The 13,132-nt window shown below is 39.7% G+C and overlaps 1 protein-coding gene across 1 annotated transcript in view; it reads right to left on the bottom strand.

Moving 5' to 3' along the window:
* LOC136875026 (DNA repair protein RAD52 homolog) overlaps positions 1-13,132 on the bottom strand; it is a 92,094-nt gene that overhangs the window by 71,975 nt on the left and 6,987 nt on the right. The window lies entirely within an intron of this gene.

Here is a 13,132-nt window from a genome sequence, read left to right as displayed (position 1 = left end):
CCTCCCTTCCAAGATGGCAATGAACAGCTTGCCTGGTATACGGATCAATGGGATACATTGATAGTTGTTGCAATCCTTCCCGTTCACTTGCTTATACACAGGTGCAATTACTGCTTTGGTCCAATCAGAAAGTACCTTACCAACAATCCATGCTGATCTTAATACTCTACGAAGCCATTTCATCCCTGCCTTCCCACTATACTTCACCATTTCAGGTATAATTTCATCTATTCCTGCTGCTTTATAACAACGGAGTTTATTTACCATTCTTTACACTTCCTCAAGATTAATTTCACCAACATCATTGTCCACCTCCCTGTGAGCTTAGTTCTTACAAGTGATTAATCTCATTTTATGATCATATTGAAGTTCAGTATACTTATTAAATGACAAAGTAATTTATTATCATCCACCCATTCAATACTAGATTATGTACTACCTGATGATGACCTTGGTACTTTGCAACATCTCCAGGAAAATTTTCTTTTACATTGAAAAAATTTTCATAATATTCCTTCCGCCTGTCCAGTGATTCTCTGGGTTCTATTATGAATTCACTTGATTTATCCAAAACACGATTTATTTTCTTTTTCCCTCCCTTCATAAGATTCTTTATTAGAGAATAGTTCCAAGATTTAAAATTAAGTGGTGGTCTTTTTTATCCAGCTGCCTAGGCCTTGCCACTTTTTCTGCTCTCCTGCCCTCGTTTGCTAAACAGTTTTTATATTCTTATTACTTAACTCTTCCCGGTGTAGAAGGCTTTTAAAGGGAAACCCAAGTGGTCTTAACTTGAGGTTGATAACCATGAGGTCTTTGCTATCCAACCTCATCAGTTATCTCTGCTTCTTTTCCGACCCCAACGGTATTAGCATTGCAAGTCCTGAGGAGTTTTTCATTTTCATGTTCTTAATTGCCCCTCCCTTTCTTTTGGTGCTACCTTCATTTTTCTAAGGGCTGGACCTTTTCCTTTCTTCCTTTTGATTATAGTCAAGAAAGGATAATTGCACAGTTGTATCTCCTCTTAAAACAATAATCACTACCACCACCAGAGTGAAGGCATCGGTAAAAGAAAACTAAAGGTAATGAATGGCGTGAAAATGAAAGACTCCCTATACCTTCATGGTCATAAAGGAACAAGAGTTGACCAAGGGAGCTCCTATAGGAGCCTGGCATCAGTAATTCGAAACAGTACCAGACTCAACTAGGGCCCTGTGGTCACCAATCCTCCCTCCCAAGTTAACAGCTGCTGGGGCTGCCTTTTAGTCACCTCTTACGACAGACAGGGTATACGTGGATATAGTAATTGTCCCACCCACAAGGGGAGTGCAAACAACTACTCCTAGAGCATTACCAATGCATAACTTTCTTGTCACTCGATCTTTACGTTTTCTAATGCTTGTATTGTTCTTGGAAATTGCATCCAGGCTTCTGCTTGTGACCCAATTGCTCACAACTACCTGCCATAGCATTCTGGTCAAAACCTATATCTTCAACTACATTACACCAGTTTGAACCTGGGGTCACGTATGTTATGGCAGGAAAAAATCTCATTTGTAAGAATCTCATGTATTGGGTTCACAACATAATCCACATTTTCTTTATGAAACCCATAGAGTGGAAAATTCTAGTTCCCATGGAGGAAATTAGATATTTTTCACCAATAGAGCTTGTCAAAAACAGATTATTTAAAGATATGAACTTCATTAATGTTTCCGTATTGAACTGAGATCAACGATAAGCTATCTATTAGGTTCAACCTTTTCAATACTAATTAGGTACGTGTTTATGTTAGAAATACCTTTTATTCAACTTTGGGACCGGTTTCAACATATATAATGTCATCATCAGCCATAAAAAGATCACAATATATAACGGCCGTTACTCTTCTGTTACGATACATGGTGTGAATAGTCAGTTACAGATTGTATCTTTGCTTATATATTGTGATCTTTTTATGGCTGATGATATTATATATGTCAAAACCGGTCCCAAAGTTGAATAAAAGGTATTTCTAACATAAACACGTACCTAATTAGTATTGAAAAGGTTGAACCTAATAGATATCTTATCGTTAAAAACAGATTAGGCGTTTACTCTATTAACCAGCGTTTCGTCTTAGGTCTGACACTAGACTCATCAGAGTGGGATGTGTCAGACCCTACCCACTGACGCTGGGGTGTATGCAGGTGAACTTATTAGAAGCCCATTATAAGAGGCACAGTCTGATAACTGCATACGGGAGATAAAACTCCACAATGGAATTATTGCCCGCCTAGCAATTCCGAATGCAGTTATCAGACTGTGCCTTTTATAATGGGCTTTTGATGAGTTCACCTGCATACACCCCAGCGTCAGTGGGTAGGGTCTGACTCATCCCACTCTGATGAGTCTAGTGTCAGACCTAAGACGAAACACTGGTTAATAGAGCAAACGCCTGAAAAAGCCTTACATCTGATCTGTTTTTAAACCCATAGAGATCTTTATAATTATGTTCAAGATAATTATTTTTGCTTAAATACATTTTTCTTTGTTGACAATCTCGTTTTAGTGAGAAAAAGCTGCAGTTTATTCATCTACAATTGGAGATATATCTCCGAAAGAACCTGCTAAAAATAACATCTCAGAGGGCAGAGGTCACTGCTGAAACTAAGCTCTTTTATTCATCTACATGTGAGATACATCTCAATATTTGTGAGTCAGAAGATGGATCTCGGGCTTATACCACGCAATAGCAGTTGACTTATGATTTGCAACTTAGAAGATGGCTTTTTCCATAAACAGAATACTACCAGCTATTTCTTCTTTACAAGTATTGACTTTAAATATCTAAGATGAAATTCTTCAGTGGTTAAATCCTCCTCTCTTTTGGAAGTCGATTACTACAGCAGGGGGAACCAGAAGAATTGTACAAATTTTGATATAAAATTCCTTAATGCATCCAGCATCAGATCTTGCAGTAAATGGATGTGATGCACACTTGACTGCAAAATTAAATTTGATTTATCAAATTTAGGTATAAGATTTCATGAAAACAGACAAAGTCTTATTTAAATTTGATGATAGGTACATAAAAATCCTTTCTTCATGAGACAGACTGCACTTAATGAAGGAATCCTGTTTAGTTGTTTTGGGTGAAGAAGTACATGGGACTGGTAATTCATTGGTTCTTTTCCTTGAAGGGGCAGCATCCTCTACTGATGTTTGTTTCATCTTTGGAATATGGTAAGTTTCGAGACTTTTAAGCTGACCTGTCTTACCAGACTTCACTTCATAATTGAGCAGACTGGACAAAGGCTGCCACTGTTCCAACAACCTGGATAAACATTTGCCCACAGAAAGCCACCGGGTGCACACATGCTTTAAAATTTTCCTCGTCTTGACTTTGTACAATTAGCTTTACCTCGCACCGACACAAATAGGTCTTAGGGCGACAATGTGATAGGAAAGGACGGGAAGTGGGAAGGAAGTAGCCATAGCCTTAATTGAGGTAGAGCCGTAACATTTGTCTGATGTGAAAATGGGACACCACGGAAAACCATCTTCAGGGCTGCTGCCTGTGGGGTTCGAACCACTGTCTCCGGAATGCAAGCTAACAGCAGCGCGCCTCTAACCGCACGACACCAACTCACTCGGTCCGATTCCTTAGCTTTGTACATATGACGGCTTCCCCATAATCACACATTAAATTCAATCACACTTCTAATAACAATTAAGAACACTGCCACCACAACTTCAAACAATACACAGGAGTACTATGGTATATATTATAAGACTAATTGTCTCAAAACCTGAGTATTGCTACAAGGCTAAAAATTACACATCTCTATTCCTTAAAAGGTAGTATGTGAGTGAGACGATAGGTCTCTAATAAGCCTTCTGAAAATAATATAAACTCATGCCCGACACATGTGAATCACTCATGCACTTAGATGCCATTACTTAGCAAATGCATAGATTAATATATTGCATCACGCTCCCGTGTGATGAGAAGTGCAATGCTATTTATCTATATACATAAAATAACATGCCCTGACTGACTGATTCATCATCGCCGAGCCAAAACTACTGAACATAAAGAAATGAAATTTTGAGGATATATTTATATTACAGTGTAGGTGCTCAAAAGGAAGGATTTTTGGATATTCCATCGCTAAGGGGGGGGGGGGGGGAATTTTTAAAATCAGTATATCTCAAAAAATTAACAGTTTAAAGACGTCAAAATTGGTATTTGGAATCTCCATTAAAAACAAAGAAACACATTTTTTTGTTTTCATAAAATCCACTTAAGGGGGGTAATAATAAGTGAAAAAAGGGATTGAATCCTTTTTATGAGGATACTTATATCTCAAAAACTGAAGATGTTACCAATGAGAAATTTGGTACATGGAATCTCCTTAAAAATAAACACGTATGTTTTTTGTTTTCTGAAAATCCACACAAAAGGGGGAGGGGTGAAAAGAAGTGGAAATGGGGTTGAATTTTTAAAATGAGTATATCCCAAAACTCAAGATGTAAAAATTGGTATTTGGAACTTCCTTTAAAAATAAAGAAACATACAATTTTTTGTTTTCAAGGAATCCACTTAAGAGCTTAAAAGAAGTGAAAATTGGGTGCATTTCTGAAAATAGTATAGCTCAAAAACTTAACATGTTATAGACGTAAAAACTGCTATTTGAAATCATCTTTATAATTAAACACGTATTGTTTTTGAAAATCCACTTCAGGGGCGGGGGATGAAAAGGACTGAAGAAGTGGCTGAATCTTTTAATGGGGATACTTATATTTCACAAACAGAAGAAGTTACAGACGTGATAATTGGTATTTGGTACCTCCTTTAAAAGTAAAGTAACACTTTTTCTTATTTGTTTTTGGAAAATCCATTTAAGGGGATGAAAGGGACTGAAAATGGGTTGAATTATTTTTATGAGGGTACATATATCTCAAAAACTTAAAATGTTACAAACGTGAAAAATTGGTATTTGGAATCTCCTTTAAAAATAAATAAATACGCATTTTTTGTTTTTGGAAAATCAACTTAACCCTCCAAGTGGCAAACGCCAGATATCAGGTGTTTTATGCTTTTGCCCAGTGGCAACGCCTGACAAACTCTTTATTTCGATAATCGAATTATTTATCGAAATATGCTAATTATGAGTCAAACGAAGGAGAAATGTTCGGTCATAATCATGAAATAGTTTGTATAATAGCATGTTGCACTAATCTAGTGTAAATTGTTGCCAAAATAGCATCATAATCCTGCTGTCTTGTGCTAGCTGCTACATACTCAGCGGCCGGCCACACGTATGTCTCAGCTGAACCAGCTATATTTAGTCGCCAGTTTTCCTTCCGATATCAACTTGAAGTGTTGATATGTATTAATGTCAGCAATACTGAATCATTTCCTCGTTTTTCTGGAGGACTGAACTGCTAGCTAGCGAGATAAATTTTGTGTCAGTCGTTAGAGAGAAATCTTGTTGACGTTGTCAGGAGTAATGTTCCGCTCTGTGTTTGTGCCTCTAAATATTGTCGTAATTGATCTATATAGAGTTGGCTTTGCTGGAGAGGACCCACCTATTAGACAATGGGTACCGTTATTTCATTCACAGATAACTGGTATAGCTGAGACGGTCAACCCGTACTCAGCGGCATTCAAACAGTTCGGCAAACGTTTGATCCCCCTGGCCACTCACTGTCCTAGCAGGGAGCGATTTATGACGGCAGTGGGCTTTAAAACGGAAGTTCGCATTCCCCTTTAGAAATCCTCACAGCTCTGTTGCCAATGCACCTCTTGTTAAATAGTCGTCAGTCTCTTTTTTCAGCTACGACAATTCACACTTGCTTTGTTCGCTGTTTGAAAGTTTTTGGATTATTTCTTTGCTTCGTTAATTAATATTCATGAAGTATGTTGCTTTTCACTTTGTTTCATGCAGTAATGTGGAGGCCGTGGAAATCACACCTGGAAATTATCGCATCAGAAAATCCCGAATTAAATCTGCCAGTGCACGCAAACGATCTTCAACCGAGCACCAGTAACAGTGATATTCAACCGAGTAGTACTGGTTCCGTGTCCGCGAGTGATATTCAGCCGAGTAGTAGTCGTTCCGCGGAAAAAAGAAAGGCGACTAAACTTTAAGTAAGCAAAGTCAACGGCTGGAACGATCGGTCCTGAGAGGTGATCTGCTTGTGTTCGCAGCACCATTAAGACAGAAGAGAAGTACATGAAACATGACACGGATAGCAACCAAGATAGATTTGTAATTCACCTAGAAGACAATGACGAGGACGACGAATAGCGGTAAGGTTAATACGGCATTTGTTTTAAAAGTAGCTAAGTTTGCTGGCTATTTTTTGTCCGAACTACATACTCCGATATTTATTATTATTATTATTAATCTGCTTACCCTCCAGGGTTGATTTTCCCCCCTGACTCAGCGAGGGATCCTACCTCTACCGCCTCAAGGGCAGTGACCTGGAGCGTGAGACATTGGGTCGGGGGATACAACTGGGGAGAATGACAAGTAACCTCGCCCAGGCGGCCTCACCTGCTACGCGCCCTAGGAAGAGGGAAGGAAGCGGCTGTGGCCTTAAGTTAGGTACCATCCCGGCATTTGCCTGGAGGAGAAGAAGGAAAACACGGAAAACCACTTCCAGGATGGCTGAGGTGGGAATCGAACCCACCTCTATTCAGTTGACCTCCCGAGGCTGAGTGGACCCGGTTCCAGCCCTCGTACCACATTTCAAATTTCGTGGCAGAGCCGGTAATCGAACCCGGGCCTCCGGGGGTGGCAGCTAATCACACTAACCACTACACCACAGAGGCGGACAATTATTATTATTATTATTATTATTATTATTATTATTATTATTCCAGTCCCTAGTTCGTGATTTTACTTTTCCTTTGCCGGGTGAGTTGCCCGTGCGGTTAGGGGCGCGCAGCTGTGAGCTTGCATCGGGGAGATAATGGGTTCATGCCCCACTGTCGGCAGCTCTGAAGATGGATCTCCGTGGTTTCCCATTTTCACACCAGGCAAATGCTGGGGAAGTACCTTAATTAAGGCCACGGGCAATTCCTTCCCACTCCTAGGCCTTTCCTAGCCCATCGTCGCCATAACACCTATCTGTGTCGGTGCGACGTAAAACAAATTGTAAAAAATTGTTGTACTTTTCCTTTCTTTACTGAAAGCGAGACACTGATATTAGCAGCATAAAATTAATTTTTAATAGGCCTACTTTGGTACCAATTTAAGTTTAATCTTTGTCGAGTTTATTTGCCAATGCCTTCTTTCTGTTTTTTCTTTCTTTCTTTCTTCTTTCAACATCTACGACCACCGCACAGGTTAAGCACGAAACAAATTATTCTGCGATATTGGTTTGTGCTGTGGTTCATGATCAGGTTTTTATATTTATATTCTGACTTTAGAATAAATTGAATGTTATCATGTTTAAATAATCGACGCAAAATATGACAACCTTGCTTTTGACAGCGCTCACTTGCCTTTTAAACGACATGTGCCCCTTGTGTCCAGAGGAAAGGAGCCGACTGTCAACCCTCATTATCACTAGAGTGGGCAGACTGACAACCCTCATTATTACCAGGGTGGGCCAAGTTTTGAGATCAGAAGACACCGCGTGGGTATGGGTTGAGCGTCAGGACTATATACAAAAATCCCCTTGGCTAACAAACTACTTGAAAGGGATACGTACCTCACAGGAACAGTGAATAAATCTTCAAAGGGATTGTCTCAGATTATTTTAGGGAAACCGTTTACTTTGCTACTGGTTGCTACTACTGGTTGCTTATAAAGAGAGGAAAACACGAAAACCAGTTTATTGTCTCACAACTGAACGTCATGCTGAGCACAAGGAGCCGAAAGGGAAATGAAGGGCGGATCCGTTCAAGAGTTCAAGGGTTTCTCATGGGAGTGTAGATGGTAAAGATAAGTGCATTTACTATGCCATTTGTTCCAGAGTGACCAGAAGGTACTGGAAGCAAATGTTTTCAAATATCCTAGATATGGCATTATGTGATACATACCTCCTGTACATAACGAACACTGATAAGCCTTTAGTAAGACGAGACTTCATGGTCAGTATAGTTAGGGAATTGCTAACTGAGCATTTGCCAGTTCCAGTTGTGAGGACAACAGGTAATGCAGGAAGCCCCTCTCATGCTCGCAAAAAACTGCCACAAAATAAAAATCGCCTATGTGGTGTATGCTTGCAAGAGAAGAAGAAGAAGAAGCCTACATTCCGGTGTCCAGGATGTAACGATGGTATTCACCAGGGGTGTTACCATCAACTAGTGCACTTCTGGAGGCCTGACAGTCGTGGAGTAAAAAGAAAAACCCACCCAAATGACTCTGAGTGAAATGTACAAGTGGTAGCATTCAATTGTTGTATACATTGTTGTATATTTTTTCCATCTAAGAACATTATTATGAACTATATACCGGTACGTAACTATTTACTATGAACTGGTGCACCTTTTGTATATGTCATTTTTTCTTAAATTTACCTAAATATAAACATATATAGCAAAACTTTTGCAAAAATAATTAATATAAACAAATTCAATATATTTTTGGTCTTACATTCTTTGGATGATAAATGACTGCTTTAACATATTCATCTTCTTATTCCTTGTACTTTGGACGATAAAAGGGTGTGCTGTTTTAGTATGTATAACATGTCAACGATTTTTGACACAATTTATACTAAGAGTCTGCAACACCGGTAAAATATTGCTGCCACTACAGGGTAAATGACCGCTACTTCAAGGGTTAAGAGGGATTAAAAGGAGAGAAAATGGGGTGAATTTTTAAAATAAGTATATCTCAAAAATGTAACATTACAGACGTAAACATTGGTATTTAGAATCTCCTTTAAAATAAACACTTTTGTTGTTTTTGTAAAATCCACTTAAGGGGGTGGAAAGAATTGAAAAATTGGGTACATTTTTAAAATGAGTGCATTTACAGTATTATATCTCAAAAACATAACATGTACCGAAAATTAGTATTTGGAACTCCTTTAAAAATAAAGAAACATGTATATCTGTTTTCGGATAATCCACTTAAAGGGGTGAGAAAAGAAGTGAAGGAGTTGAACTCTGATACATCTCAAAAACTGAAGATGTTACAGACTCCTTCTTTAGGGATTTTCATATAATGTCTTAGTGCAGTACCGAGGAACGATTACCGTTATCAAAATACGAAATCCACGTGGGCGGAGCCGTGGGTAACAGCTAGTCAAGTAATTAAAAAAAATTCGCCATTTGCCTCCAAATGGCTCCTAAAATCTTTATAAAAGTCACTAGTCACTATATTTGAAATTCGGTCACTAAAAAAACAAGAGACTTCAAATCTAGCGACTAGTCTCTAGACTCGACTACACTGATGCGAATGAACACGAACATAGCAAGCGAGAACGAGAGATTAACAATCGATGTACGCGTCACAAAGTACAGGTTTCAATAAACACCACACATTTGCACGCGTTTCTCGTATTAATAAACATCGATATTTCATTTGAATGCGGCCAAAGAGTGAAGGACTTCCGGCCATTGGTGTACAAAGCTGAAATGGCGGGATTTGAATGTCTGAAAACCAAACACAATGGCACTACAGCCCTTGAAGGGCCTTGGCCTACCAAGTGACCGCTGCTCGGCCCGAAGGCCTGCAGAATGCGAGGGGTTGTGTGGTCAGAACGACGAATACTCTCGGCCGTTATTCTTGGCTTTATAGACCGGGGCCGTGATCTCACCGTCAGATAGCTCTTCAATTCTAATCATGTAGGCTGAGTGGACCTCGAACCAGCCCTCAGGTCCAGGTAAAAACCCCTGACCTGGCCGGGAATCGAACCGGGCCTCCGGATAAGAGGCAGGCACGCTATCCCTACACCACGGGGCCGGCTTTGACTGTTTGAAGTTCACAAAAAAAGAGGAGAAATAATAGAATAATCGGAAGGCAGGAAAAACGGTCGAAAATCAGTCTCCCGCCCAAATCAGGAAAGTTGGCAGGTATGTAGTCTTGAACAAGGATCTTGTACGCTGGAGTGCTGTGCACAGGTTATTCACGCGCTCGAGCCTCCTGGTGCCAACGCTTCTCCTCGGCCCACTAACCGACCCCTGGAAGAATTCTTATTTACAAGAATTAAAATGTAGACAGCGCAAAACCATTTTCTGTGTTGGTATAGACTGGCTAGGGCTGCCAACTTCGTTGAAAAAAAGAGAAAATCGTGCAGTGTGCCAGATACGTTTTAATTAGTCACAGGGTGATTAATCGCGTCGTACCCTGTGGAGTGTGTGGGATGCTAGAGGCCTGTTGACCAATTTGTTGCTCTGTGCCCAATAGTCTCGTTACAAGCTCGACCTACAATCTTTTCTCACAGCCTAGTCTTGTAACTAGTTCCTTAGTTGGCAGCTTTGTACAAGCCGCTGTGACATCGTTTGAGGCGCCGCATTACATTTCTAACCTTTGTGACATAGTTTGAGCTGAGCTGCGGGAGCCGTGCCATGTTGGGTATCTAACACATCGTTCGCAAAGCATCTACGAAATTTTTTCCTAAATACAGGTTATCGCCGTAATATCCACGTATATCTTTAATTTGCAATTAGAGAACTGAACCTAAAGGTTTTCAATTATTACAAAATGTGTAAAGAAATGTGAAACGAAACGGCGTAAAAGTCATGCTTTTTATTTTCATCTCGTAGGCCTATATCATGGTTGCAATATTTTGATACCGGTATATATAGTATGAGCTAAATGTTTAGCACGTGTTGGCCTTTGGTTCAAGGGGTCTCGACTGGGTCGAGGATTTTAACTTTCCTTGGTTGATTCCAATGGTTTGGGGGCTGTCTGTTTGCTGAATCAAACATTAGAATTCATCTTAGGTAGGCCCGTAATTTCGTATGCACATAGATCACCTATCATGCGACAACTCGAAAGACCTGCACCCGGCTCCGGAGGTCACGCGCCATTATTGTTGTTTTTATAATAATAATAATAATAATATATTTACATAACGAAAAATGTCCCAATACAGTACCTGTATTGTATTATTTTGTTTTCCCCTGTTTTTTATGTTGCCCGCATTTACAGTTTTCCCGCATCCGGTCATCATTTTCCCCCTGCCCCTGTAAAACGATGCATCGAGGTTTTACTGTATATGTTATGATCACCCCTGAAATTAAATACTTACACAAAGTTACATCTTGATGAGTGCTCATCTGTTTTCACTTAACACTGGGAACACTTCCCGTGATCGTATAAAACAAGGAAATTAAGCAGAATGTGCCTCCGGAAAAGACAGATAATATCGTTTCTTAGTTGAGCTCATTATGAACACCACTAAAAATACTAAATCACTTACAAATTCATCACACAATTCCACGAGTTTCAGAACTACCGCCAATGTTACACACGCACACAAACAAAGCCTTTCAGCTGTAACGAAGCACGACGCAGTTACTAAAGTTGTTTTATACAAATTCACAGCCTGCTACTTGTTTGGGAACACCTCACTGAATGAAGTAGAAGTTGATGTAAAAAAGGTGACAAAAGCATGGTGATAATCGATAATGTGACTATAGATACATTTACCGGTCGAATTTCTAACACTGTATCTCGTATTAGCTACTATAGAAAGTAAAATAAATCCGATTTGAACGAAGAAAGCGAAACCAAGCTCGGATATTCAAAATCTGCACAATAACGTTGTTCATCTGTACAACCGTAAAACACACTCAAAATCCGTACATTTTATGGAAAAACCGGAATACTTGGCAGGTATGCTACTGTATTGTGTGCAACATAGTTTCTGTTAGGCACATAAATGAGTGAATGATGTGGGTTGTTTCGACAGTTGGAGGAAATAAGACAAGAATTGTCTCAGTGTACTCACCATGTGAGCGTGCAGATGAGGATTCAACAACTATTTTATTGCTCTGTTTCTTTCCTCTACGTACAATTCCGACTACATCCATCCTGGTTTGGAGGCATTTCTGACATGCCTTCCTTTTACATTTACAAGCTGATTTCACTTTATCATTCCACCAAGATATTAAATTTTCCTCCATCTTTACACACAGTTGTTCCTAGACATTCCCTTGCTGTTTCTACTACAGCATCCCTGTATGCCACCCCATTTTCTTTCTATATCCTGAACCTCATTTCTCTCCATTGTTTGGAACTTTTCACTATTCATATCCATGTACTCCTGTCTAATTTCCTCGTCCTGGAGATCTTCTATGCTTATTTGCCTGCAGACAGATTTTACTTTCTCTATCCTAGGCCTAAAGATACTTAGATTACTACAGATCAGATAGTAGTCTAGCTCCATGGCTAACGTGCTGGCCTTTGGTCACAGGGGACCCGGGTTCGATTCCCAGCAATGTCGGGAATTTTAACATAATTGGTTAATTCCCCTGGCACATACTTCTCCAATGACATTCCCAGCAGTGTTGGGAATTTTAACCATAATTGGTTAATTCCCCTCGCATATACTTCTCCAATGACATTTTGGAGAAGCTCAATATTTTATTTGACCTTCTTATTAATATTTTTAGAAACGTTAAGTCAAACAAATCAGAATTTGACTTTTCATTACAATCATGGTACCTTCCCGCAGCAACTACCCCTATTCCCGCATCCCCTCCCTTCTTTACGTTTTTTTTTTTTTTTTGCTAGTGGCTTTACGTCGCACCGACACAGATAGGTCTTACGGCGACGATGGGATAGGAAAGGCCTAGGAGTGGGAAGGAAGCGGCCGTGGCCTCAATTAAGGTACAGCCCCAGCATTTGCCTGGTGTGAAAATGGGAAACCACGGAAAACCATCTTCAGGGCTGCCGATAGTGGGATTCGAACCCACTATCCCACAGCCGCGCGCCCCTAACCGCATGGCTAACTCACCCGGTCTTTAGTTGTAAGTGTGGGTGCAGCTGTATTTAATACAATATTGGTTGGCTGGAGGAAATACTTTAATTTTTTTTGTTATATGTCTTCCTTCTTTATGTTATTTTAGCTGATGATGACCTCTAGGCCAGGTCGAAACATGTCCTATATAGCGTTTTAAACAACTATGTAGCATTTTAAACAGACTATTTATTAAATGGCAAATGTGTATTGAACAGGT

This window comes from Anabrus simplex, chromosome 5, assembly GCF_040414725.1.
Source record: "Anabrus simplex isolate iqAnaSimp1 chromosome 5, ASM4041472v1, whole genome shotgun sequence".
Classification (NCBI taxonomy): domain Eukaryota; kingdom Metazoa; phylum Arthropoda; class Insecta; order Orthoptera; family Tettigoniidae; genus Anabrus; species Anabrus simplex.
Note: the sequence above shows the minus strand (reverse complement) of the source record. Positions and strands in the feature narration are given on the sequence as shown.